The sequence below is a fragment of the Onychomys torridus genome, chromosome 10 (assembly GCF_903995425.1).
Source record: "Onychomys torridus chromosome 10, mOncTor1.1, whole genome shotgun sequence".
Lineage (NCBI taxonomy): Eukaryota > Metazoa > Chordata > Mammalia > Rodentia > Cricetidae > Onychomys > Onychomys torridus.
Genome location: NC_050452.1, coordinates 58,200,550 through 58,225,175, shown reverse-complemented (window position 1 = coordinate 58,225,175; position 24,626 = coordinate 58,200,550).

The window sequence follows — 24,626 nt, the reverse complement described above, 5'->3', positions numbered from 1 at the left end:
TCACCATGCACAAAACTTAAGTCCAAGTGGATCAAAGACTTCAACATAAATCCAGTTACTCTGAACCTGGTAGAAGAGAAAGCAGGAAGTACTCTTGAACACATTGGCACCGGAGATCACTTTCTAAATATAACACCAGTAGCACAGAAAATGAGAGAAACAATCAATCAATGGGACCTGTTGAAACTGAGAAGCTTTTGTAGAACAAAGGACATGGTCAACAAGACAAAGCAACAACAGCCTACAGAATGGGAAAAGGTCTTCACCAACCCCACATCCTAAAGAGGGCTGATATCCAGAATATATAAAGAACTCAAGAAATTAGACATCAAAATGCCCAACAGTCCAATTAAGAAATGGGCTATAGAACTAAACAGAGAATTCTCCACAGAGGAAGTTCAAATGGCTGAGACACATTTAAGGAATTGCTCAACATCCCTAATTATCTGGGAAATGCAAATCAAAATGACTCTGAGATACCATCTTACACCTGTCAGAGTGGCTAAGATCAAAAACACAGAAGACAGCTTATGCTGGAGAGGATGTGGAACAAGGGGAACTCTCCTCCACTGCTGGTGGGAATGCAAGCTTGTACAGCCACTTTGGAAATCAATATGGCCCTTCCTTAGAAAATTGGGAATCCATCTCCCCCAAGACCCAGCTGTAGCACTCTTGGGCATATACCCAAGGAATGCTCAATCATACCACAAGGGCATTTGCTCAGCTATGTTCATATCAGCATTGTTTGTAATAGCCAGAACCAGGAAACAACCTAGATGCCCTTCAACTGAAGAATGGATAAAGAAAATATGGTACATATACACAATGGAGTACTACTCAGCAGAGAAAAACAATGACATCATGAGATTTGCAGGTAAATGGATGGATCTAGAAAAAAATCGAGTGAGGTAACCCAGACACAGAAGGACAAACATGGTATGTACTCACTCATAGTAGGGTACTAGATGTAAAACAAAGATGACTAGACTGCTACACAACTCCAGGGAGGCTACCTAGAAAATGGGACCCTAGGAAAGACCCAGGGATCACCCAATGACAGAGAAATGGATGAGATCTACATGAACAACCTGGACAACAGTGGGAATATTGAAGGGCAAGATTTGAGGGCAAGAAAGCTTAGGGGAGCAGGAGATCCCAGCTGGATCAAGAACAGAAAGGGAGAACAAGGAATAACAGACCATGATAAATGAAGACCACATGAGAACAGGAATAGGAAGAGTGCTCGAGAGGTCCCCAGAAATCCACAATGATATATCCTCTGTAGACTGCTGGCAGTGGTCGAGGGAGGGCCTGATCTGACCTAGTCTGTTGATCAGATGACTAAACACCCTAGCAGTCATCTTGGAACTCTCATCCAATAACTGATGGAAGTGGATGCAGAGATCCTCTGCCAGGCCCCAGGTCGAGCTCCAGATGTCCAACTATCAAGAAGGAGGAGGGACTGTAAGAGTGTGAATTGTTGAATCCAAGATTGCAAAAAGCACAGGGACAAATAGCCAAACGAATGGAAGCACATAAATTATGAACCAAAGACTGTGGAGCCCCCAGCTGGATCAGGCCCTCTGGATAAGTGAGACCATTGAATAGCTTGATCTGTTTGGGAGGCACCCAGGTTGTGGTACCAGGACCTATCCTTAGTGCATGAGCTGGCTGTTTGGAACCTTGGGTTTACACAGGGACACATGCTCAGCCTGCCTGTACTGGACTGCCAGGGTACTGGACCTGCCTGTACTGAATCCACCAGGTTTAAATGAATCCCCAGGGGTGTCTTGGTCCTGGAGTACATGGCAATGGAGGGGAGGGGGTGGAGGGAAGGGGGCAGGAGGGGGGAGGACAGGGGAACACATGGCTGATGTATAAAATTAAAACACATAATAATAATAATAATAATAATAATAATAATAATAATGATAATAATAATAAAGAAACCAAAAAAAAATTATTACTACTTAGGCTTAGACTTTCAAATTCTCATCAAATGTACTCCCTTGATAGAAAGAGAAATCCTCTTCTGAAAAAATCTCAACACTATTTATAAAATTAATTCTATATTCAAAAAACTTAATATTCCAAGAATTTTTCACATCTTGTTATCACTATATTTTTTCTCCAACCTGGAACAGGAACAACATGAGGCTGTCTATAAGTCTGTCCATCTTTCTACTCCAGTTGTTCATGAAAAGACTTGAGCATAATAGAGACTCTGCACCTTTGTATGTATCACTGAGCCATGACTTGCAACATGGAAATATTTTGGGAGATGGAGTGACCCATTTCCAGATTTCAATATCATGAGTCTCCATCCTTTGCAGTCCTCTCCTTACCACTCCTGGCAATTTCTCTGATTGATGGGTAATAAAACATGACATTCAGGACAGGATAATCCTGAGATCAAACACTCTTTGACAAGTTCATTCATTAATTTATCAGGTTAAATGCCATAGATCAGAGATTCTTAACCTGTGGGTCAAGACCCCTTCAGAGGTCAGATGACCCTTTAACAACAGTTGCCAAAGACCATCAGAAAACACAGATATTTACATTATGATTCATAGCAGTATCAAAATTTCAGGTATGAAGTGTTAATGTAAATAATTTTATAGTTGAGAGTCACCACAACAGGATTATTATGTATTAAAAGTTCACAGCATGAGGAAGGTTGAGAACCATTGCTCTATATGATGTTATTAAATATTTGAAGTAACAAAATAGTGGTATCATATAAAGTCAAAAAATCAGACAGCTACCAAGTTATAAAGGGACTCACATATCACTATTTTTTAAGTATATTTGTTCAAAAGGATTAAAAAGACTTGTCAAAATGTATATATCTAAAGCATCCCCATATAAGTCTCATGTGGGCAAAATTTCTTAGTGTGATACCTAGAAGCCCAGATTTATCAGAAATAGATTTGCCTCTCTTGGTCATCAAATTTAAGGAAATAGAGTGTAGTGCACATTGAAGAGTTAGAGAAAGTAGTGAAGATTTTTCAATAGTGAAGGAGCCTTCCAGCAGGAGTTGAGGATGTCTAAGTGTAACGGTGAGGATGAAAACAAAACAATGGTTTGTAGGGTGGTAAGAGGAAAGACAGACATAGGCTTTGGACAGTGTTGAGATGTATCAGATGTGACATTCCTTTTAGACTGTACAGGCAGAAGCAGCACCTTTTACTGAAGTAGCATAGTAGAAGAGGATAGGATGAAGAATATGGGTTTGGATCATTGGTGAAGCTTAGCAGTAGAGGTTTGGTCTATAGAAAGTTGATGGGTACAGTTTCAGATACCTAAAATATGAAGACCTAGTGGCACATTGCATTCTAGTAGGCAACTAAAACTAATAATAAATAATTATAAGTCAAGATCTTTGAGAGGTATTTAGTTAAAAGCACTGATACAGGATAGTGCAAACATATTAAAGGGTTTGGGTGTGGGTTAGAACTTGTGGAGTTTCAATAGTTAAAGATACATGTTGAGAGAAGAATCTGTCAAAGAAACTGCACAACAATTCTGAGTGATGTTGAAAAGACTCTAGTGGTGAATTATGTCACAAGAAATATTAAAAAGGATGACAGAGTTCCAGTTTTTCAAAACCAAGTAAAAGTAGAGCTAAAAAAATTGCTCACGGCATTTATAACACACTGCTTGGTATGTTAGCACATGCCTTTAAGCCCATCACTTGGCAGATCTCTTTGAATTTGCCTAGTCCACATAGTTTCATGCCAGCCAAGTGAGACACTGTCTCAAAATAATCATATAATAAGTTGGGAGGGGAACACTAATACCAGTTGTTCTTAAACATTCAGTATGTGGAGAACAAATAGGAGTTTTGTTATAATGACCCATAATATGCATCTATGACAGAAACAGATACCTGTGACAAAATACCTGGGTGTTCGTTTCCAAAAGGGCATACTGTGTAATATCTTCTTGAATAAATTATATGAGAGTTGTGATACTGACTTCTAACAAAGAATTGACCAAGTGATGTACACTAAAAATGTTTTTAATAGTATTTTTACATGTTATTTATTTATTTATTGCATGACCATGCACATCACTGAACATGTGAGGACAACTTGTGGGAATCAGTTCTCTCCTTCCTCCATATGGCTTGGGAGAATTAAACTCAGGTCATCAGGCTGGCAGCAAATGCCTTTACCTACTGATATGTCTTGTTGATCCTATAATTTTTTTTATTTAATATTAATTCAGAATTAATTTAGTTCAGTTTGGTGTAAAAGCAAAGAATGAATTTTGTGAAGACAGTGACTCATTTTCTTAATTGGTTACTTTTGATGAGGTAATGCTTTGATGCACGTTTAATTCTCAAAATTCTTCTGGGGAAAATGTACTACTATGACTTTAATGCATTAACCAGAAGGATATATTGCAGACTTAATCCCCATTACAAAGTCTGGGGAAATGTGCTATAATGGAGGCTATAATACCCAGCCTCAGAGATGTTGTCGTAACCAGTAAAGATGTAACAGAAGTATATGCACAAAGGGGAATGCAATGTTTACCCATCATTTACTTCTAAAAATTTTGAAACCGTGAGCCCTTATCCATACACAGAAATACTATTTTTAGGCATTGTCTTGGACAGAGTTGGGCAGTGTTCTAGGTAGGCGTTCAGAAACTGGTGATAATAATGAATCATTAATACATAAACAAACACTGAGCAGTGTATGAGGCCAACAGTACAAATGTAACACTCTGTTACCCAATTTCAGCATGGCAAGAGCTGGGTTCCATCATGAGATGCGTGGAATTTAAACTATATTGACTAAGAGAATACTGTTACTCTTAAGGGTGTTAGCAGGTTAAGCAATAACCCATATTCATGTGATTCATCTGCTCAAGAATTATCATTCCAGGGCAACTAGCTAGACTTTTAATTCAAGAACTCTTGTATCTCTAAATAAATTCTGGAAACTTACTGCATGGCATAGTGTCTATAATTAATAATACTGTATTGTATAATTAAAATCTACTTTAAATAAACAACAATAGTAAAGAGGTGAAAGGAAACATTGGAGGGGTGTATATGTTTGTAGTCTTGATGCTGGTGATGATTTTGTAAGTATATGTTTATCTACAAACTCATAGAGAAATAGATACATGCATTAAATATTTACAGCTCTTTAAACTTAAAAAACGTAATTAATTTTGTTTCTGTGAGGTGGGGCTACATTTGTGCCCAGGTACATGTGTGTGTTCAGAGAATGACTCTGGGATTCCGCCCTTCTTGTACACCTTATTGAGGCAAGATCTCTCTTGTTTTTGCTATACAACATATTCCAGGACACTGCCTCAAGCTTATGGGTGATTCTTACATCTTCATCTCCCAATTTTCTCTTGGGAGTGCTAGGATTATAGATGTATACCACTGCGTCTCTCATTTTTCTTTTCTTTTCTTTTCTTTCTTTCTTTCATTCTTTTTTTTAATGTGGATTCTAAGGATCAATTCAGGTTGTCAAGATTGCAAAACAAGCACTCTGATCCACTGAGCCATTGTGCTGGCCCTAAGTATGTACAGCTCTTGATAGGTTAATCATATTTTATCAAAATAGTTTAAAAATAAAGTAGAGAATATAAGCATTTATTTCTATAGACTTAAAGTTCAAAGTAAATTTTTTAAATGTTTTTTCTTTTCTATTTTCTTTTTTTGTTGTTATTTATTATATTTGTGTTTTAATTTTACACATCAGCAATGGGTTCCCCTGTCCTCCCCCCTCCTGTCCCCGCCGCCACCTTCCCCCAGCCCCTCCCCTCCATTCCCATCTCCTCCAGGGCCAAGACTCCCCTGGGGATTCATTTAAATCTGGTGGATTCAGTACAGGCAGGTCCAGTACCCTCCTTCCAGGCTGAGCAAAGTGTCCCTGTGTAAACCCAAGGTTCCAAACAGTCAGCTCATGCACTAAGCACAGGTCCCAGTCCCACAGCCTGTGTGCCTCCCAAACAGTTCAAGCTATTCAATTGTCTCACTTATCCAGAGGGCCTGATCCAGCTGGGGGCTCCACAGCCTTTGGTTCATAATTCATTTGCTTCCATTTGTTTGGCTATTTGTCCCTGTGCTTTTCCAATCTTTGTCTCAACAATTCACGCTCTTACAGTCCCTCCTCTTTCTTGACAACTGGACTCCTGGAGCTCCACCTGGGGCCTGGCCGAGGATCTCTGTATCCACTTCTATTAGTTATTGGATGAGAGTTCCAAGACGACTGCTAGGGTGTTTGGCCATCTGATCACCAGACTAGGTCAGTTCAGGCTTTCTTTCGACCATTGCCAGCAGTCTACAGAGGATATATCATTGTGGATTTCTGGGGACCTTTCCAGCACTCTGCCTATTTCTGTTCTCATGTGGTCATCATGTATCATGGTCTGTTATTCCTTGTTTTCCCTTTCTGTTCTCAATCCAGCTGGGATCTCCTGCTCCCCTAAGCTTTCTTTCCCTCAAACCTTGCCCTTCATTACTCCCACAGTCGTACAGGTTGTTCATGTAGATCTCATCCATTTCTCTGTCATGTTGATATCAGCATTGTTTGTAATATCCAGAAGCTGGAAACAACCTAGATGCCCTTCAACTGAAGAATGGATGAAGAACATATGGTACATATACACAATGGGGTACTACTCAGCAGAGAAAAACAATGACATCATGAGGTTTGCAGGCAAATGGATGGATCTAGAAAAAATCATCCTGATTGAGGTAACCCAGACTCAGAAGGACAAACATGGTATGTACTCACTCATAGTAGGGTACTAGATGTAAAACAAAGATGACTAGACTGCTACACAACTCCAGAGAGTCTACCTAGAAAACGGGACCCTAGGAATGACACAGGGATCACCTAATGACAGATAAATGGATAAATTCAAAATAAATTAAGAAAAGAAAACTTTGTTTAAATGTGCCATCTACTTGTCTTCTGGCTACCCAAACTATTAATAATACTTCTTTGCTAATTAGCATATTGGTTACCAGAAAAAAATATTGCCAAAGTTAGAATTCAGTGTAATACTCTGTTTACTTAGATTTTATTGCTAAAATTATTCAAAATACATAGACTAAGAAAAATATTTTTTTAAAAATCCTCATCATTGAATTTATGCACTGTATAAATCCATAGTCATCTCTAGCCTGGATTTTAGAGAAACATTCTGAGTCATGCCATTAGTTAGGAAGTTCCTCCATTGCTGATGCAAAGCACAGAGACCACAGATTCCTTTCTGGTCCTGCTGTTGAATCTGCACTTAAAAAATGTAAGATGATGATCCATGTACCTAAAAAGATAGACTTCTAGAAGTAGTTGAATTAACTTTCAAAGTTTTATTTCTAAATAAACATTTAATTAAAAAAGTAGTTTATGTGACTGAAAGTTTTGATTGTTCTTAGTGAAATGTTAAATACCTAGGTAACTTTATAGATTAGCTAGCCCTGGCCCTCCTCAAACTACTGGCTGGCATAAAGAATACAGAAGCTACATTATCTGGATGGACTTAAGGCCCTGTGTTTAATGTGAACACATTTGGAGCAACACATGGTGGGAATAAGTAATTTTAAATATTTGGAAGTAGACATTGTTCCTATGACACCACCATTCAGGAATGGAGAAAGTAAAGATGCCAGGGTTTGTCTTCCATGGGCCCATTCCCTTCTGATTCATGCAGGCTCCCCTTTAAAAACTATTTGATTACCTCGTCTGTATGGCTTGGGTCCCTAGAGCACAGGGCAATAGCCACTGTGGTATCTTCTGAACACAGAAACACTTATTAAAACAACTTCTTACAAAACCATTCATCTCTCAAATGTTTCACAAAGGCATTTTGCATCCAAATGTGTAGAGCAACGAATGAAGACCTGTAAACACTGTTGTTTACTGCCTAAATTATTGCGTATTTCTCCACCACATGATTCTGCATTTGATGCCATTGCATAGGGATTTTAATAGAAAACATGGTACCTCATTGTTTACTTAACTTTACATTCATGAGGCGGGTTTGGGGAAATTGATAGGGTGCTTGCTTCCTTCCTCAGTAATATACCCTAGAGATCAGCACAAAAGAATAGAAAAATGTGAAAAAAATCTCTGTAATATTTAGATTATATCTTCACTCCATCTGTTGGGAATGCTGGTTAACCTAGAGACACTTTGCAAAGACTTAGCCCTTCTTACGGAACAGTGAGAGAGGAAACTCAATGTGGCATGATTCTGGATCCATTTTCAATGTGTTTGACCAGAACACCAATTAACTCTAGGTCTTTAACTTTGCAAGAATAAAGTAGGTTTGGGGCTGAGGCAACTCCAGATTTCACTTTTGTACTAGAAAATCAACATCAGTGACTAAATGGAACATGTCCACCTGTCTACCTGGTGTTGAAACATGCCTGATGGGAAAGAACAGAGGGTTGATAGCAAAACAAGTGACATTCTAACCAAGGTTAATGGGCCTTTTTGTTTTGTTTTGTTTTTTTCCCTGCCCTCTTTCTGTGATATGTGAACAAGAACCAATGTAAGAACTATTGTATTGTCATATGTCTAGAATGTTCCCAAGTCATCCATCTCAGAGTTTCTTCTGTTTTCTTTACATGCTCATTTTCTGGCATATTCTCATGCGTTTCAGCTGAGGAATAAATTTTAATACAAGCTATGCCATTTCATATAAAATTATATAATTTAATAGGATAGGGCAGGAAAACTAATTTTTCACAAGACACTGTTAGAAATGTCCCTGTAAAGCACTTCCTCCTCATTTCACATATACCCTTGATAGAGCCTGGAGTTAGCCAGAGGCATAAATGCACACTTTTCAGAAAAGTGTTTGCATTATCCAGTGCAGGTCTGTATCAAGACTTCTTGTCATTTTTAAGCTGCAAGAGGAGAATCTCCTTTTGCTGCATTGAAAGTCCTTGACACAGGAAGGGTGAATGCAGGCATAGACACAGTGAATAGCTGAGGAAATCTCACCTCAAGAACACTTAAGTAATTAGGTTTTCAGCAAATTCTTATGTGCTCTGCACATATCTAGAGCTGTTTGCAGGCAATTCCTATGAGGCAGAATAACAGATCCTGACTTGGGTTTATAAGACATGTGTATCAGTTTAGCTTCAGATGGATGCTTCTGTGTATGCCTTGTATGTATTATCTCTTTGAGGTTTAGAGAAGTTTCTAACAGGCTAGTCTTTCCTACAAAAAATAACAAATGATGCCTTCCTAGGTAATCTTGTCAATGGCAATTTTAGGACAGGATTATCAGAATCCATCTCCTACTATAGGATTCTGAATCAGCAGAATAGCAGCTTTATTTCATGATAAGAATAGATTGGCTTGGCTCTAAGATGGGAGTGCCAGCCTCTGGCACTGTTTTGTTTGGGTTTGGGTTTGAAATCTGTGGAGCCTCCAGAACACAGAAAGACTCTCTCCTCCTTAAACATCAGTGCCTGCTGGTTTTTTTTTTTTTTTTTTTAATAGCTGTTACCTCAGTGCTTCAAGAAGACATGACTAATGAGTCTGAATTACAGTGTCCTGGTGACTTGTCAGTGACTGATGGAAATGATGGGCTCCCAAACTACCCATGTCTTCACCGGCTCCAGTATTGGTTTCTTCTTAGCCATTCATAATCAAGATTCAACATTAGTTTAGCTACTTTTAAATCGCTAGATAACCTCTTTAAGATAGACAGCTGTTGGAAATTGAAAGAGGATCCTGCAATATGGAGGAAAGGACAATTTCTTTGATAAGTGAAGCTGGGCTTCAAGGCACCTAGGGAAAACAGTTCAAAGACAAAAGGAAAACACAAAGAAGCAACCCACAAGGGTCCTCATTTGTTTCATTTCTGAAAACCTCGCCCTTCCAGAAGTGAGATTTCTCTTCTCTGTAAAAATGTTCTCTCTGAAAATCCTGGTTGCGTTTTGGACTCTCTGGTCCTTTCTGGTCTCTCTCCCTCCCCCACCATCTCTCTCTCTCTCTCTCTCTCTCTCTCTCTCTCTCTCTCTCTCTCTCTCTGTCTGTCTCTCCCCCTCTCTCTGTCTCTCCCCCTCTCTCTGTGTCTGTGTGCCTATCTGTCTGTCTGTCTCTCTCTGTGAGTGTGTATGTGTGTGTGTGTATGTGTGTGTGTGTGTGTGCGCGCGCGCGCGCACGCGTGTGTGTGGTGTCCCTGTGTAAGACCCTGCTTTACCTCTTTCTCTTCCGCAGGCTGTCACTTTGGGCCACACTCACAGCTTTTCTCCCAGCTTCCTTCAGGTATGTCAAAACTGCTGGGGAAGGTACACCAGGGCTGTGTGTTTGCTGTGCTGGTGGCTGGTCATCCCTGGGTGCTTTCCAGAAGTTCCTGTATTTCCTTTCATGAAATCAACTCTTTTTTATTGGTTAGAGTGGGGATGGCATTACAATTCACTCATTCCCTGCACTTCAAATAAAAGCTATAGAAATCCTTAGAAACAGTGCAGGCTGCTTTGGCCAAGTCTTCTCTCTGCAGCTCATTGTGCAGGAGGGTAAGTGAGCATTCAACTTAATCAGATTCTTTGTCTCGGAACTTTGAATCTCAGCAAGAGAGATTTAAGATGTGAAAGCGTGGCTGATGTTCATTTATCCTAACCTGACTTTCTTGATATTCTGGCTGAATAGCCCTCCTGTCCTGATTGCTCCTGTTCTGTTAGGAACTTTGTGTGTGTGATCTTGTTTTCTAGTCTGTACATTTATTTCAGGAGGTACCCAATATCTTTCCTGTAAATTTGCTTCTGCTTACATTGTTCACAATAGGCTTTTATTATCGCAGCTTGAAAAAAAAACAAAAAAAACCAGAAAGGCTGAGGGATATATCCATTGTGAACCACTTTGGAGATGAGGTTAATTACGTATGAACACAGACTTTTGTCATGATGCATTTCCTCAGTAGCTGGAGATGGTTTTAACCCTGAATATCTATTGTGAGGCAACTTTAAGGAAAGCTCTAAACACTGATTGGACTTTTTGTCAACAAAATGTAGTGGACACTCACGATGTATCTATCACCTTCCAGGTGAGAACAGAGTGGGAGATCAAGAAGGCACTCTTGAGCAGCTCCTAACTAACATAAGAAATGGGGACACACAGGGCTGGGGATATGGCACAGAGACAGAGAAGTTGCCTACCATGCACACAAACTAAGATTTAACCCCAAATACTAGATAAAAATAATAACATAAAAAGATGTTTTCAAAATAACACTTTGACACAGATGTAGGATATTCTAATATGACACAGCATTTCAGCTTTTTGTCCATACTTATTTAGCACATCCCATGATGGGGTGTATTACCCCATCATCAATGTCATCTTTTGAATAGATGGGTTAGGAGGAAAAATGAAAGATTTTTATATTGCAGATTATGAGCTCAGCCTCATGCATGTGATTTTTGTGGGTCCCCTTCTCATCTGTCTGTTTTGCTAATTTTGTTCTTTTCTGATCTTTTTTGTTTTTAGACTTTCCTATGGTAAGGTTTCTTGTAGCTCAGGCTGGCTCACACTCTGCACAGTTTTAAAAGGCCTTGAATTTTTCATCTGCCTGCCTCTACCCCTCAAGTTCTTTAATTCCAGATGACTTTCTTATCTGGTCTAGCCACCAATATCTTCCTTTACACCTTTCTTCTCCTTCCTCAAACCATATTTAGTTTTCAAAGTAATCAATGCTCCAATTTTTCTTTAACTCATATATCTCTTCTCAATAAACCAAGGGCCCTCTGTTCAAAGGACCCATCATTCTAGATCAAAATAAACATAGAGATATTTTTGGCAAAGCTAACATAGGGCATATGATCTGGGTCCCAGTTTGTACCCAAAACCTGCCATTTAACATGGTTCTCCACAAATCTTATAAGCACATTGACTTTTATTTTACATAGTATAACATAGACCTTATTTCTTTCAGAGGTCTATTTGTAGCTAATCCGTATGCTACATAAACTCCTCTACATCAGGCTGTTGGAATGACTCAGCTGCCATAAGACTCTTGCATCACAATCCTGAAGGCCTGAGTTCATCTCTAGATCCTATAGTAAAAGGAGAAAACTGACCTTTGTAAGTTGTCCTCTGACTAACACATGTATGTTGTGGTATATGTGCTCTCCAATAAATAAATAAAACAAATAAGAAGTTCCGTGTAAATATTCCGTGTGTGTGTGTGTGTGTGTGTGTGTGTGTGTGTGTATGAAAATAAAAATATCATACAGGAAATGGTATGAAAGGAAAACTACCTTTAAGTTGATTTTACCCCAAGATGCAATCTGTTTCATATATAGAAGAAACTCAAGGGTAGACAGGTAAATAAGAAGAACACATGCCAAAATGTCAATGATGTTCTCTTGGCTTTGTGAAATTAGATGCTTTAGAGAAATGATATTTTCATCCAAAACAACACCACGATGCATCAAATACTCTCCCACACTGGGTACAGTTCTTAGCTGGTCAGTGGAGTGCAGTCTAGAAGGAGGAATTCATAGGTAGTGAGGCCAACTCTTAAGACATTCCAACTTGTGTCTATTAAGATGTACTCCTAGAAGCTAGAGCCCCACCCAAATAGACACTTTTACTGTCAGAAATCCTTTCTTTAGGAGTTGGTTAACATATATAAGACTCGCTCTCCAGCAGAAAAGTTAGCTTCCTCATGAGCCAATCAGAACCCAGCACAGACATTATCTAAAATCCAGGTGAAGATACAATGGTCATGAAGTACTGATCTATCTCTGGTGACCTCAGACATCTTCAAATCTTCTGCTGGATTTGGTGAGAGAAGATGGGGAGGACTGAATGTGATTTGGTTCACAGGTCATTGCATTGCCTTGCCATGTAGTACGTCAGCTATGAACTATTTCCAAGCAATCATTTCCATCAGAAGTGGACTTAATGGAGTTCAATGTACAGTATTGTATTGGAAATATAGGCAATGGATTTTGTATCTTCACTGACTTAATACCATGAGAAATGAGACACTTAAAATATTGAAGATAGAAAGTCTGTGTAAACCAGTTGCTTTATAAGAAATAGTGATTATGATAACCTCTGGCCCCAATATGATGAACAAACTAAGGAAGTACGGCAATATTTAATCATATATACAGCTTCCCAGGAGGCACAGCTAACTAGGTCAGGATTTTTGTTTGTTTGTTTGTTTGTTTAACTCTGTCCCAACCAGACCAGCCTCAGCCATGATCTACATAACAGTTCTATGTAAAGTGCAAGATATCTCTGCCTTCAGTGTACTTGACTTTGGCAGCTGTACAGCCACCTGTCATCCTTTCAAATAAGATTGTGAGTGCAGAATGGCAGGGAGTCCCATGAGTATAGGTCTGGATGTTTCTGCCCTACTGTATGACCTACCACCCGAGGGCCGCCCAATCCTCACAGTGCTGTCATTGTTAATTGAAAGGAAGCATAAGACAAAATGAAGCTCCTACATGCAGAAGCTTCTTATGCTTTTGTCTTCAGGTTCAAACAAAACAAGACACCATGCACCCCTGTCTCCCAGTCAATGACAATTGATGGCATACATACTTAAGCCCTATGGGGACATTTATGAAAGAATGTAATTAAAGTGATCAATGATATCCTAAAAGTCTCAGCTTTTACTTTAAAGGGAATGAGATAGTTTAGAGTCAAATATGAGTGACTATGGCATGGGAACACAACTTCAGATTGTCTCAAATTCCATATTACAGTGTGGTGATAGTTTCAGAAAGTTTTTTTATAGCTACAGAAAAAAGAAAATAATAAATCAAGACATTTTGTAAATGCAGTGGTGGAAACATCAGCCAGGCAGAATGCAGCAAACTAAGGAAAACTCTAACAGTAGGCTTCAATGCTATCTGATGACAATGTGGCTTTGGGGTTAGTGGAAGCAAATGGTCTACTAAGTTAATACAACCCCCAAAATCTCTAGTGGTAGTCACAATATGATGAGTGAGATACAGAGGTGGGCAATGAATGACTATGAAGGATGATAAAGATAGCGAACAATAAGTAGATTCTAGGTTTCTGTGGTGGTTTGACTAAGAATGGCCCCCATAAGCTCTTATATTTGAATGCTTAGTCATCATAGAACAGTACTGCCTAGAAGAATTAGTAGAAGATGATGGAGTAGACGTAGCCTTATTGGAAGAAATGTGGCACTGGGTATGGGCTTTGAGGTTTCAAAAGCCCAAGTCAGACCTAGTGCCTTGCTCTCTTCCTGCTGCTTGTCAACCTGGATATATTCTCAGCTACTTCTCCAGCAGTATGTCTGCCTGTGTGCCACCGTGCTCCTTGCCATGATGAGAATGGACTAAACCCCTAAAACTGTAAGCAAGCCCCAATTAAATTATTTCTTTCACAAGAGTTTCCGATATCTATTTATAGCAGTAGAACAGTAACCAAGACAGTCTACAACACTTCAACATCTGTATGAACACTGAATTCGACCAAGTCAATCAGCCTTTGGGGACTCTCAGTGTAGGTGAAGCATTGTTCCAGAAACTTAAGTTCGCATATGAATTAATCCCATATGCAACTTGAAGTTGGTGGGATGATGGTCATTTCTTTTCTTTTCGAATCTGCATTGAATTAAAGATTGTGAATACGTGTACTTAAACTAACCTAATTGAAATGCGTAGTGTAGCCAATTACTATCTTTCTTCTATAACATCACTAATGACTCTGCCTAGAAAATTTAAAAATTATTAAGCCCAGGTTTGCAAATAGCAAATAACCTTAAATAGACTTTAGGTTATTCTTACTTTGTATTATTGCCATTAGGCTCCTTGAGTCTAATCCTCATGATCTCTGCAAAAGTAACTCAGAGGAAACACATAGAGCTCAGCATCTACAACAGGATGTATTACAAAGTAAAATGATGTGCTGTCTATGGGTGAGAAAGGGTCATGGCCAAAAAGACCATTGTGTTGACTTTCATTTTAGGCAATTGAACCCAGGCCATTTGACTTGACCAAGATCCAACTTTTCTGAATTACTATGAAAAAAAAACATAACTTATTTTCCTTCTTTCTCTTTTTCTTTCTTTCCTATATTGGGCATGTCTTGGGCATGCTGTCTAGATACCATGTGCTTTCTTATTCTTCCTTAGAAGCCTCTACCCAGCCAACATGTCTGCCATAAAACTGTTTGTCTGAACTGTATTGCCACCCTCCAGGGCTAACATCATTTTCCCTTTCTCTTCTCTGTCTCCCTCTTCCAAAATGTTGTCGATATTTGTAGTTTGTCTGCTCTGGGGATTTCTTTAAAACACTAATAAAATTGCCCTTCAGCACCTTTCTTAGTGAGTTTTTAAATTATTTTATTAATGAGATTTAGATCCCTGGAAGTCTACAGCAATTTCATTAGTAACCTATGGCATTGCAGATGAGACATCCCCAAATTTCCAGTTTAAAAAAAATGCCCTTCAGTTGTTGGGTATGGTGATGCACACCTTTAACCCCAGCACTTAGGAGGCAGAGGCAGGTTGATCTTTGAGTTCAAGGCCAACTTGATTGAAAGTGAGTTTCAAGACAGCTAGGGCTATACAGGGAAACCCTGTATTGAAAAATAAACAGACAAACAAACAAACAAAGCCCTTCAGACTGTTAGTGTCTAGCTAGCTATTTCACATTAGCAAGCACACACTATGGGCCTACGTGAAATAGACTGTCAGTGAAAGACAAAATGAACATAATGAGAAATATCAGGCATATGCCCTGGTTGTGCTTGAAAAGACAGCACATTTCAGGAGCTTCCTAAAGAAACCCTGAAATAGAGAATAGACTTTCACATGACGACATGAGACCTCGTCTCACCTTCTGGCAGAAGGATGTATTGGGAAGCTCAGAATGAGAGTTACCAGAAGACCATCATGACCCAGTTGTTCTGAGAATTAAATACCAAAGTGATGGTTCCATTCAGATGATGATATTGGCACTGTTAGATCATTCAGTCTATTTTTGGAATTACATTAGATTAACTGAAATGAAGCTTCTTAAATATTCCATATATGTGAATCTTTCTGGAATCCCCATCTTTTCTTCTATTTTGGAACAGGGAGGCTATAATTTGGACTTTTCTAGTTGACCAACACAGGGCTTCCTATGCTCAGGCATTCTGATGTCTCAACTCCAAACAAAGGAAAGTGAAATGCAGTTGCTATGGAATGTACTAATTAATTACATTTACTTTACATAATTGGCATTAGGGCTTTTCGAACAAAAATGCAAATTTATGGAAATTGGTTGAAATCTTTATGCAAAATAATATAAAAGTGGACTCCTAAATTATTCGGAAAAATAAGGTAGTTTTAATTGAACCGCTAAAAGATTTGTACTTCGTTATATGATTACATCTAGTAAACTCAATTTAAAAAGTAAGTTCATTTGCTTTTATCTAACCCTTCCATCTCTTGCTCAGTATTGTTGCTATAATTATCTCCAATAAGGGACCAATCTTATTTTCTATCTTACTTTGCATCACGACTTAGTTCTGTAAACAGAAATGGAATATGTTATTCTTTTGAACAGAGCTTCGTGCATTACAAATTAAGCAAAGTTGGGCCAAAGCATTGCAAAGCAGCCAATTATTGCTTATAGAGGACACAATGCTTTGCAGAAGGAATGACTTTGTCTTAGAACCTGCCTTTCTGCAAAGGACCCTTGTAGCACAGTTGTAAAGTAGATGGCCTTGCAATCAATAGAGTGTACCTGACAACTGTGGCAAGGAACCTGTGATGCTGACAAATATGTAGTCAGCAGTACAACAAAAAGAACACTCCCATGACATAGGAGTGAATACTGATAAGAAATGCTTTATTTTTAAAGGCCCAGAAATGTGAATGTACATGAATAAACACTAAATGACAGAAGTGAGAAATTAGATATTGTCAGGTTAAGTGCCATAGACATCAACAGACAATTAACAAGCTGTTAATTATTGGCAGACAACTCCCCAAATTCATAGAGATCCAATTTAATATGCATTCAGTTAATCAAGAAATTAGACTGACCTCCAGACTCTAAGGGGTATGGTAGCATCATAAGATTCAAATAACCACATTAATCCTACAATTTTCATATTCAGTATTTTTTTCTTGGAAGTGGTAGGTAGTGGGTGTTGGAAACAAAATGGGGGTTGGAGGTTCTAACACTATTTTATTCCCTCCATTCAGCTAATTATTTCTTAAAATATGGTAGGGATTCAACTCCAATTATTCTCCTTAGATTCCTACCATTAAGTAAAATGTAATGTAAGGTTGTCAGGGAATATTTAAAGCTTGTCAGTTTCTCATCAGGGATGGTGGGTAAATTGATCTTGACAAAGATGGGGATGCACTCACACTTTTGCTCCTCTGGAATGAGAAGTAGCTAAAGGACCAATCTTTGCTTGCAGTTTGAAGCAGAGAAATGAAAATTTTAAGTCTTAGAAATTATTGCCTTAGATATTCAGATTTTTTAAGCCCCAAAGGCTGTGATCTTGTTACTCAGTATAGAGGTTCATAAACCTGATGATGAGCTTTTCCTGTATCCCAAAGAAATTAAGAAATAGAAATAGGTGAAAGAAAATAGATTTATTTACAGTTTGTTCTGATGGAGGGGAGGGGTGATATCCACAACTGATATCAGGATCCGAGGTTCTTATGTTCCTGAACAAGGGACTGAGTAGAGCAAAGCATTTGCTGTAGAAGCAGAGATGGTTTGGCACATGATAATACACTCACAAGTACAAGGGTACTAAGCAGGCACAGAGTTCAGCAACTCCTTGGATATCTGTACAAAGTGTTAAGGTTTTATGCTACCTCAGTGGATTTGAGGGCTCATTTGCATAATGTGTGCTTTTTGCCTTATTTCATATCATGGGCTTTTTACTCTGCCTGTTACAGATAATTCTATGTCCAGTTTCATGATTCCCATGCTCACTGCCATCTTAAATCTCTACCCAAAGATAGTTATTTTAGTAGTAGAAGTCTCAGGTCCTGTATCATCTACTTTTCTGTTGCTGTGATAAAATGCCATGACTATCAGCAACTTAGGGAAGAAAGGGTCTATTTTGGCTTCTGGTTCCTGAGGGATAGACAGAGTCTCTTGTGGGGGAAGTCATGGCATGAATGAAAACTAACAGGTCAGGCTATGACACTTTAAAGCAAATCCTCACCTTCTAAAAGTTCTATGACTTTCACAAACAGAACCAAATGGGGACAGTGTTTCAATACATGACCCTATGGGGACAGCTCTTTTCAAACACTTTGGAGTGCCTCTGCATGGCTGTGCCAGTAGTCAATTTTGATGAGCATGAGCCTGATGTTTTCCACATTTCTTGTTTGCCAGCTGCTTTTTCCCCATATATCTTCTGTAAGACATTGTGTAAGACCTTCCTTTGGGATATTGCTGTGCTTTATGCTCCACTGTCTTCTCCTAATTGGAGAATCTAGCTTCCTCCTACCATACCCATGGCCATCTTCAATCCACAGAGAGCCATGAGTCAAAGGCTAGAACTTGTGAAAATGTATTCGTGATACAAGCTAATCTGTCATTTCCCAGAGGGAAATAAAACTGGACCCTCAGGGTGCCTCAGCTTACTTCACTGTGTGATTATGTCACTTCTACTATAGGATATTAGTCCTGAGAAGAAACATAGAAAGGCAAGGCATAGAAATGCAACTCTATCCAAGACTGTTACAAAACCCAGGCTGCCCAGGCTATCAAAGCAACCAGGCCTTAAGGAGAGAGGGTTGTCTTTGTATGCCAAGCCTGACTCTACCTCAGACCCCTGCTGTCCAGCTAGCCTTAGGGAAGACCATCTGGAAAACAATGATGGGTCTCTAGGTATCTCACACTTATCCTCTTCTCCCTTCCCCAAATTTCAGCTCTGCAAAGTAGAAAGTAACAATGTGTGGAAAATCCTGAGATAGGCAAGAGATAGCTGAGCTTGGGACCCCATTTGGTTTAGGGGTACATACTCTCCCTTATAATAATTCACATGTTGGGCCCATACATACCCCTCTCTACACAATGACCCTAACAGCATTGGAACAGCAGCTACACATGCTCCTATCTCTAAGTAATCATACGTTTCTCTTCTTCTGGTAACAATTAAATTTGGGTGGCATATTTGCAATGTATCTGGGTATGAAGTATAGAAAGGTTACTAGCCTGAGCCATTTCTGTATGCATGTGCAATAAGTCAAAAACATGTTCATGTTAGTTAGCTTTTAGGGAGGATTTCCTTTTTAAAATCTTATGCCTATGCATAGTAGGGAGTACACATTATTAGAATCAGAGCATTGCGGGAAAGGATACACACACAGGCCTAGGATAATTATATAATCCAATCTAATAATCAAAATAGACAAACACTCAAACTATGTCCCTTAGTGGTCAGTTCCTTCTTCCTTTATATCCCATAAGAAACCTCAGATGGGAGCCTGGAGCCTGTGAGTACTCTTACTCCTGTGGCCTGCTGTCAATCCTGACAGTATCTCCCTCGGTAATCAGCACTGTCACATTTGTTCAAAATGAAGTTATCTTGCTTCTTTCACATATCTGTGTGAGCCCTTATTTCCAGTTCTTTGGATATAAAACCAAGAACCTGAAAACACCTAATCCAGACCCCAATAACACCAGAAACAAGGCTTGCCTAGATTTGAATGTCCACTGCAAAGTCGTGTTGACTTTGTGTTGCCTCTGTGATGGTATTTAGAACAAGGGACTTCAAAGAATGGTTACATCTCAAGGCTGTACACTTAAGACAACACAAGTGTCCATCTTGATCCTATTCTACAGTGGATAAATTATGCTTGAGTAGCTTTGCTATAAAAGGGAGTGTGTTCTGAATCAGCATTCCCTGGCCCCCGCTTTCTCTCTCTCCATACCACATGTTCTGCCATGGTAAGATCCAATAAGCAGGCACTTGACAGATGTAGCCCTGTGATCATAAACTTCCCACACTCCACAACTTCAATGAATAAATGTCTTTTCTTTACAAATTAGCCAGTGTGTGGTAGTCTGGGATAATAGCAGAAAATGGGCTCAGACAAGGATATATTAAAAGGTGTAAAGAATGAAACTTAGAGGTAATTAGCATCCTTGTCCTAGATTAGACATATAACAAATCTGACTGAGAAGTTCACTTCTCCTCAGTTAGTGATTGGCATCACATATTTCACATGAGCATGGTTGTTAGCAGCAGTGAGGTGATTATGTCACATTTTCTTCTTCCTTTCTTGTCTCTCTTCATTCATTATTCATCCTGAAGTTAAAGCTCTTTGGTTGCCCTGTGTAAAACTTCTAGGAGAAATGTTGTTTGCCAAAATTATGGGAGGTGCTCATTCATAAGGACAAGTGAAAAAAAAAAAAAAAAAACCTTGAGATATTCACTTCAAGTGGTTGAGCATTGTGGTATATAAATTAGATGCCAATAAAGTTGCTACAAAACAAACAGAAATCGTGAGTTAACTGGGAAATTGATACCAATAAAATCATCAGAATAATTAGTCTATTCACCAGTTCATTCACAAATTCTCTCAGTGTATTGTTCATTAAACATTTTATGCAACATTGGAATTAGACTCATGGATTTAAATCAGTCTCCACCCTGCCACCATCATCATGAGGAAAAGGGCAGATGTATCAAATCTCACTGAGCACACAGAGAAGGGTACTGAGACAATAAGAACAGCTTTAGAATTGAGATAGGGAAGAAGGGGTCCTGAAGGGAGGGGGACATGCCAGGAGCATCAGGAATGATAACCAAGGATCCTTAGATATGGTGAACATGGGTTCAATAGAGTAATAGATGTTTTTGGAATAAAAAGGTATGTTAGGTTTTGGAAAGGCATGGGAGATGGAGTCATCAGGAGGCAGGGTGAATATGCATTGCACTTCAAGCAAAATATTTTAATAATGACAGCAGAGATCTGAAGAAAAAAATCAGTCTTATTGAACATATTAGTTACTTGTCTTATTATAATAAAATATCTGAACAAAACAACTTATGTAAAGAAGGATGTGTTTTGACTTGCATTTTAGGGAGTTCATCATGGTAGGCAGGACCTGGTGTCAGCCATAAGGCTGCAGGCCACATTGTATTCACAGTCAAGAAATTGAGAATGATGAATGCTAGCATTCAGCTTGATTTCTCCTTTGTATCACTCTTGGTTCATAGACCATGGAATGATGTGCCACTCATTGCTAAAGTTTCTCATCTAAATCAATTCTAGACAATCTCTTATAGGCATACCCAAGGGCTGTGTTCTAGAAGATTCTACATCCTTTCAAATTGACAACCAGGGCATTGGTGGTACATAGTAGCAACTATTACACACAGTATTGTAGAAATTATGAAAAATTGAAATTTCAGTATATATTTACAGAAATTAAATAAGATAGAGATCATCTTAAAGTTCAGAGTCTTCCCAACTGTTTTATCACATTAATATCTTTATAGTAGAAAAATGAGTGAAAATGTTCAACTTTAGTAATCTTCATCACAACCTAATTAATGTGGAGAAAGATGGGAATGGGAGAAGTGGACAGAAAGCCAAAAGTCCCCCAGAACAGGTCCTGGGCCAAATTTTGGAATAAAAGGCATGTTAGTTTTTTTTTTTGTTGTTGTTGTTTTTTTAAGGCTTTGAAACTCAATGTCTTGTAATTTTTCCTATGGAAGCCCATATTCAATGCTAGCCAAGTAATGTATGTAAATATACCTTCATTTAATTCTCATAGTAAATTCTGAGTTTAATTTCTTAATTAGAAAATTGTAAGTAGTAGATATTTTGTAGTAAATACTATTGGAATCTAGAATGGATATGCTGACACTATTTGCAACGCTGAAATGGATGAAGAACATTGACTTTTAAAGTTTGCTTTCAATTAGACCTATAGATAGGTGGCAAGGCTGATGATTTGCAAACTAATACTATACAGAAAGTTGACTTAATAGAACTAATCAATGCAAAAGATAGGAAAATAATTTTTAAAAACCAGGGCTTATAAAAGAAAGCCATCTTCTACTTCAGCAACATTCTGATCCCTACTCTTATCAGGTAATTGCTGCAAGTGCCTCAATTTTATTGAGGAACACTAAGTATATAAAACACTTATAACCTTTGAACATTGACTTTTGAGCTCTTATTTAGGTTATAAGATACTTTTCAGTTTTATCATTCATATTTCTTGTCCTTTCAGCTAAATTTTCAGTAAGACACTAACTTTCACATTGTCAAGGTTTATAATACTATCATTAATTTCAGCAACTATAATTATGCCATCTGGCTTTATCTGAAGTATCACCCCAAAAGCTACAAATTCATTGTGTTTAGCTTCAAACTAGGTAGTCTAAATGGATCTATAATCAACAGTAAACTCTCCATCTTAGAAGGTACTATTTTCCTAGTCTGAATCATCTTTCTTCAACTGCTTATGATCAGGCCATGCACAGTTACAAATGTGTTTGATACATTCATGTTTAACCATTTTGAAAATGTATTAAATTGTTGTTACCAGGTTAATTCTCTGGAATAATACTCTTCTCAGTGTAGCAGAGAGGCAGGGCATTGAGAAGCTTATTTCAACCTTCATTAATATCTTATTTTTTTTAATTTTTAGATTTAATTTTAGAAAAGTTTGAATCTAATTCTTGAATGTAAAATTATTAGGTTTGTCTTAGTCCTCTTTATATTGTTGTGACAAAGCACTATAATGAAAGCAACTTATAAAAGAGTTTATGAATGCTTACAATCTCAGAGACTGAGTTCATGACTATCATGGTGGGGAGCATGGTAGCAGGCAGGCAGGCATGGTGCTGGAGCAGTAGCTAAGAGATTACATCCTTATATGCAAATAGGAGGCAGAGAAAAAGAAAGGCAGATAAAATTAACTATAAATGGCATGGGCTTTTGAAACTTCAAAGGCTGCCAACAGTAACACACCACACCCAATGAGGCCATAACTCATATCCTTTCCAAACAGGTTCACCAAATGGACACCAAATATTAAAATATGTGAGCCTATGATGGTCACAATTCAAACCACTCACACTGATCATACTTGTACTGTTTGCTGACCTAAAACATTTTCTCCTGATGTAAACATTTCTCTTTTTTAAGGTTCTAAGTCCTTTGTTTTATATTTAATTATTCACTTTAAACACTTGAGACTTGAAGGGTCTCCTAGGGAGTTCATACAGTCTACCACTTCCTCCTGGACAGTCTTCTCTGAGAATTCCTTCCTTCTTGTATACTGGTAGTCCTCTGCACTGGACATCCTACTCAATTCTGATCTCAAGATTTACCTTCTGCAGTACTTCCCTGGTTGGAAATGCTGCTGGCTGGTGGTTGTGGTCTTCCCTCTCTTCATGCTTGAGTCCAGGCTGAAGCAACTTCCTGAGGGTGGAAGAGTATATAGTATACCACAAGGGATAATTACAACAAGAGCAGAGTGCAGTAAAATGTTTTATATTTTTGTGTCAAAATCGTCTAGTTTATCACTATATAGTTGACAGATAATTTGCATGGCTATATACTTCCTTAAAGAAGGAAATTCCCTTCTGTTCTACTAATGTGATGCTTTATATTTTCTAGAACTGTGTTTGCTAGAATAAATCACCTCTTCCTCTTCTCTTTTCCAGGCACATGACCTTTCTTGAAAGCCTTTATGATCTTCTTTTTATCTCCATGTTCTAAACTTGCATAGTGATTTCTTACATCCCCTTTCTCTCCATGTTTCCATTTATTATTTACAAGAGTTTAATAGAGGAATAATTATACCAACTAGCTGTTAAGATGTTAAAACATTCCATTTCATTCTCTAATTGATTCTTTCTTCCTGGGTAGCGGCTCTTGCTCTTTTTCAAATGTTAATAATTCCAAGCATCTGAAGAAACTGACTTTTTAACATTGCTGGTGGAGTGTATGATGGTAAAACCATTTAGAGGAGTTGCCAGAATCCTGTGTTTGTAATTTCTGTTGTTTTGTTTTCTATTTGAGAAAAGACCTCCTAAAGTCCAGGCTGATCTTGAATTCACTATATAGGCAAAGATGACCTTAAATGCCTCACCCTTTTGCTCTACAGAGTGAGATCTAGGACAGGCACCATAACTACACAGAGAAACCCTGTCTGAACCACCCCCCCAAAAAAAAAGAAAAAAGAAAAAAATAATAGACAAAGACTTAAATTAGCTACAATAATATACCCAAACAAACTATGGAAATCATTCTAAAAATATAAGTGTGAGAATGATGTTTCAGTGAATACATTATGAAAATACAGAAACTATAAAAGCAGACAAAGGACTTAAAATTGGATTTGAGTAGTCAGAACAAAAATTAACGTGCTTGAAGACAGGTGTAGTGAATATATCTAGTTTAAGAAATTGAAATAAAAAAGAATTAATAAAAATAAACCTGAAAATCAGAAATGAAGGGTCAGATATAGCACACGTGACTTTTGGGAAAATGAAGATACTCTTTGATGTTATGGCAATGGGATATTTTTAATAAATGTTTGTACACACCTGTTGTGATGGTTATATTTAATTATCAGCTTGACACAGCACAGAATCACTTGGGACAAGAGCCTCTGAAATGCCCATGAGAAATCCCTTGCTTACCTTAACTGA